The sequence below is a fragment of the Myxine glutinosa genome, chromosome 5 (assembly GCF_964187855.1).
Source record: "Myxine glutinosa chromosome 5, kmMyxGlut1.1, whole genome shotgun sequence".
In the NCBI taxonomy this organism is placed as follows: Eukaryota; Metazoa; Chordata; class Myxini; order Myxiniformes; family Myxinidae; genus Myxine; species Myxine glutinosa.
In genome coordinates, this window is record NC_136265.1 from 135,634,114 (window position 1) to 135,640,113 (window position 6,000).

The 6,000-nt window shown below is 38.9% G+C and overlaps 1 protein-coding gene and 1 long non-coding RNA gene across 9 annotated transcripts in view; one reads left to right on the top strand and one right to left on the bottom strand.

Annotated features, from left to right (window-relative positions):
* The window catches only part of LOC137427022 (transcription regulator protein BACH2), a 172,005-nt gene that overhangs the window by 82,707 nt on the left and 83,298 nt on the right, over positions 1-6,000 (bottom strand). The window lies entirely within an intron of this gene.
* Positions 613-6,000, top strand: part of LOC137427026 (uncharacterized) — a 15,254-nt gene continuing 9,866 nt past the window's right edge. The window contains exon 1 of the long non-coding RNA XR_010984430.1: positions 613-660. This is a non-coding gene — a long non-coding RNA (uncharacterized LOC137427026). The remainder of the gene's footprint in view (positions 661-6,000) is intronic.

Consider the following 6,000-nt stretch of genomic DNA (forward strand, 5'->3'; position numbering starts at 1 on the left):
CTCTGATTTCCTGTTTGGCATTCAGGACCTTCCTTTTCAGGGTTAGGTTTCAGGGTATTTTGGTATTTGTTCCCTGGGATTTCTAGCTCTGTAGCTCAACTATGCCATTGACAGTGGAGCAGAAGACAAAATAAGTGGCTCTGTGGTATGAGACAAAATCAACAACCACAACATTTTCTGGGGGGGCAGAACCACCTGAGGAGATCACTGAGAGGTACCTGAGAGGGCTTAAGGTCACATGCTTCTGCAAAGAGCCGAAGGTCACATGCTTCTGCACCTTCAATGCCAGATGGGGAATGCTAGGGCCTTACTTGTTTGAGAATGACAACAGTATGACGGTGACAATCAACAGTGAGTGCAACAGGGCTGTGCTTCAGAAGTTCCATAATGATTTAGCCCAAAAGGTCACCCCAAACCAGCACAGCATGACTTGGTTTATGCAGAATGCTGCAACCCTCCCCCCCCCCCCACCACCACACCCCCTATACAGCTGGTGATACCATCACTTTCCTGCAGCAGCTCTTTAGAAACCACCTCATTGCCCTGGGTACCGCTCTGTCTACGTTAACTGCCACACTGGATGATATGAAGCAGGAGGTGTCAGACTACCTCCAGGCAGTGCCACATGAGATCTACAGGAAAGTTGGACAGAACTTTGAGGTCAGGATCAATGCCTGTATGAACTAAAGGGTCTGAATGTGTCTGTCTGTCTGTAAAGTAAAGTAAAGTAAAGTAGTCTATCTGTCTGTCTGTCTGTAAAGTGTCTGTGTATGAATCTGTCTGAACTAATTTAAAGGGGGCAACTGGCTAACCCCCGCTCTAGCAGGGAAAATGGCCTTAAAATGCATGTTGTTGTTGTGTTGTTGCACATCGAGAACGTCAATTACAAGGATTTTGCGTAAATGCCAATTTCAGACCTTGGGCTCTCACTAACTCGAGCAGTGATTTACTGCAATAGCAATCGGTGATAGAAAATACCATGTCATAAGCTTTCAATAAATGTTTGGTTCACGTCCTTGAGGTTTCTGTTTCTTTGTAAATAAACGTTTAAAGTTGTATCACTCTTTTTGAAACATCCTGAATACACGTCAGACAACGCGATTTATCTTGTATTGCCACCTCTCATGCATCTCCCACCCGAACCCCCTCCACAAACATTCAGAGAGCCACAGCCTCTCGTGCCACTGTTTAACTTTAAATACTTAAACATGCACCTTTAAATACTTGAACGTATTAAACCATTTGGTCGTTTGAAACCGCCAAAGTTAACAAAACAAAAACGACTCATTTACTTTCAAAAATATCTAATAAATGTGGCAAGCAAATAAACTAGTTCCATGGCAGTCCACCACCCACCCCCTTTTCTCTTCCACGTAACCAAATGCAATCAAAGCAACCGCGGTGCATTATCAGACTATGGATGACATCAGATGTGCCTCATTTTAAAATCGAATTAAATCCAAGTGGATATATATATGAATGAATGAATATATATCCCACTTGGATTTAATTCGATTTTAAAATGAGGCACATCTGATGTTAAAATCGAATTAAATCCAAGTGGCTTTCATGAACCGAAAACTTTCTCAATCATTTCTTAGATGATCGAGAAAGTTGTATTACATACACATACATACATATACATATATATATATATATATATATATATATATATATATATATATATATATATACATACATACACATGCTTCTAGGGAACGCGTATATATAACGCGTATCTTCTAGGGAATCCCAGGGAACGTATATATATACAGTGCGTATCAAAAAAAAGGTAATCCGAATTCAAGGGGTTAATATGCAACGGTTATTAATTTTGACAATTTACATGTGGTTTACTAATTAAGAGATCCTCAGCTTTTCATTGATACCTTCCATGCATCATTGCTGTCACACATGACCGAGTACATGTTTATTGAAAATGACAAGTTCAAATCGCATTTTTACAAGTTTGGCTAATCGATGCAAGTCAGGATAATTGGTGCAAAATGAACGTCAGATGTGAACTTTTCTCAGGAATGATTGGCCTTTATGCACCCACACCTTCAACATGTCCACCTCCCCTTTCAACACAAAGCTCACAGCGGCGGAGCATGGCCTGAACTGCTAGTCTCACCATAGCCGGGTCATTGCGCAAAGCATCCACTTCATGTCGAATACGGCCCTGCAATTCGTCAAGATCACGGGGAGGAGTTACGAACACCTTGTTCTTTAAATGTTCCCAAAGGAAATAATCACATGGTGTGAGGTCAGGTGATCTTGGCGGCCATTCCACTGCATGGTTGAGGGTGATGACTCGGTCTCCAAAGAGTTCCCTCAGTCGATCTCGGACAGCGATAAGACGATGTGCTGGGGCGCAGTGTTGGGCCCACCAGAGATATCTGAAGACACCACAAACCTGTCGTTCAAAGTTCTCCTCCAGCTGCAGTAAAACTTCATCATTGATCATCTGCAGATACCTGTTACCATTGACATTCCTTTGAAAAAAAAATGGTCCGATCACCTGACCACTTCCACAAAGTCCCAACCAAACAGTCCACTTTTGTCGATTCATGTTGGTGTCAAAATTAAATTCCGGGGGTTGACCTGTCGGTGCATATTCAAGAACATTATGGGTATTGACCTTGCAGTCCATGACGAAAGCAGCTTCGTCACTGATAACGAGATACCGCAGGAAATTGACATCTGCTTCGCAACGTGCTATCAACCATCCAGCAAGCACCAGCCTCCTGGCAAAATCCCCTGGCGTAAGTTGATGCCGGATGTGAATCCGATATGGATGTTGGTGGAGGTCCAGTCTTGTGATTCGGTTGAATGTTGCCCAAGGCAATCCCGTCCCATTTCGTCTTGCGCTGGTATCCCTAGGATGCTCCAAAACTTGCTGCCTTACTGCTGCAATGTTCATTTCCGATCGCCCAGTGCGCCTCCTACCAGAATTCTCCTTGTTGCGGCTGAGGCTAGTGCCATGCTCTTGGTATTTTCTAACATTCGCCCAGATGGTTTTGGCTGCTGGAGGCTCCCGTTCTGGGAAACGTTCCCTGAACGCATCACGTGTTCGCTGCAAACTTCCGGTTTGGTGAAAGGTTGTAAACACGAAGGTCCGCTGTTCAGTCGTAAGTTGAACCATCTTTTCAATGACTCAGACTGTCTCTAAACCCATACACTGTAGGCCCATCTTAAATACCCATCTTAAAGGATGATGCAACCGACGATTACCAGACCAGCTTAACAATTTTACATAATCAACTTGGCAGTCGACAAGTAATGCGTCCATTTAAAACTGTCTTGCACCGATTAGCCAAACTTGTAAAAATGCGATTTGAACTTGTCATTTTCAATGAACATGTACTCTGTCATGTGTGACAGCAATGATGCATGAAAGGCATCAATGGAAAGCTGAGGATCTCCTCATAATTGGTAAACCACATGCAAATTGTCAAACGAAATAACCTTTGCATATTAACCCCTTGAATTTGGATTACCTTTTTTTTGATACGCACTGTATATATATATATACAGTATATATATATATATATATATATATATATATATATATATATATATATATATATATATATATATATATATATATATATACTGTATATATATATACAATATATATACATACATCTATATACATACATATACATATACATACATCTATATACATACATATACATATATATATATATAAGTATACATACATATACATATATATATACATATATGTACAGTCACATGAAAAAGTAAGTACACCCCATGAAAAGTTTTGACTTTTTCAACACATTTCAACATACAGCCATTTGATCTTCATTTCAACAATATTGATAGATAAAGGTGATATAATATAACAAATATCATGAAATATTTACATTTTGTTGTATTTTGTATACATTTTGTATACATTTTGTATACATTGCATAATTTAAATAAACATAAATGCAAATTTCGCATGTGGAAAAAGTAAGTACACCCCTACATTTATCACTACTTCAAATACCTAAAATTAGAATCAGGTGCACCAGCTCAGGTGCAAATGATTAGAACATCGTTAGAGAGGATCTTGGAGGAACCTGTCTTATTTAACCTCAGACATTTAGTTTGGTTTGCTCTTTGTTGTTGAAGTGTGCGGCGTCACCATGCCTAGATCAAAAGAGCTCTCCGAGGCCTTCAGAAAGAAGGTTATAGATGCCTATGAGTCTGGGAAGGGATTTAAAAAGATCTCCAAACAATTTGAAATCAATCATTCGACTGTCCGGAAGATCATCTACGAGTGGAGAAGATTCCAAACAACTGCCAACTTGTTCAGGCCAGGCCGCCCCAGCAAGTTCAGCCCGAGAGCAGACCGCGAGATGCTGAAAGAAGTCTCTGAGAACCCCCAGAATGTCATCACGGGACCTACAGGTAGCTCTTGCCACTGTTGATGTCAAAGTGCACGAGTCTACCATTAGAAAGAGGCTGCACAAATTTGATCTACATGGGAGTTGTGCCAGGAGGAAACCTTTGCTGCCCAGAAAGAACATCAGGGCAAGACTAAAGTTTGCCAATGAACACCGAGGCAAAGACCAGCACTTCTGGAACAATGTGCTCTGGACAGATGAGTCAAAGGTAGAGCTATTTGGCCACAGTACCAGAAGACATATTTGGCGAAAACCAAAGACAGAATTTGACCACAAGAACCTGATACCAACTGTAAAGCATGGTGGTGTAAATATTATGGTTTGGGGCAGCTTTGCTGCATCAGGGCCTGGGCAGCTCACCATCATAGAATCCACTATGAATTCTTTATTGTACCAGAGGGTGCTTGAGGATAATGTGAGGCCATCTGTCGGAAAGTTGAAGCTCAACCGAAGGTGGACCTTGCAACATGACAATGACCCTAAACATACCAGTAAATCCACCAAGGAATGGCTGAAAAGAAAGAAATGGAGGGTTCTGGAATGGCTAAGTCAAAGCCCGGATCTAAATCCCATCGAGATGTTGTAGGGGGATTTGAAACGAGCTGTGCATGCAAGAAACCCCTCAAACATCGCACAGCTGAAAGAATTCTGCATGGAGGAGTGGGCAAAAATTTCTCCCAGTCGATGCCAGAGACTGGTAGACAGTTATAAGAAACACCTACTTGAGGTTGTTTCTGCCAAAGGGGGCAATACCACCTATTAGAGCCAAGGGTGTACTTGCTTTTTCCATATGCGAAATTTGCATTTATGTTTATTTAAATTAGACAATGGACTACAAAATGTAAATGTTTCATGATATTTGTTATATTATATCACCTTTATCTATCAATATTGTTGAAATGAAGATCAAATAGCTGTATGTTGAAATATGTTGAAAAAGTCAAAACTTTACATGGGGTGTACTTACTTTTTCACGTGACTGTATACATACATATACATATATATACATACATATATACATATGTATACATAGATATACATATATATATATACATACATATATGCATATGTATACATAGATATACATATATATATATACATACATATATGCATATGTATACATAGATATACATATATATATACATACATATATGCATATGTATACATAGATATACATATATATATATACATACATATATGCATATGTATACATAGATATATATATATATATATATATATATATATATATATATATATATATATATATATATATATATATATATATATATATATATATATACATACATACATATACGCTGGATCAGCACGTCGCTGCGTCCTTTGACGACTCCTCAGCACCATCCCGACACACACCACTGCGTGCGCTACAGAATGAGGTGTTTTTACAGCAGCCGGAGTGGTATGTATATATGTATATACATATTATATATATATATATATATATATATATATATATCTATATATATATATATATATATATATATATATATATATATATATATATATATATAAACATGTATATGTAAGGTAAGGTGTGTGTGTGTTTCGATAAGAAGAAATG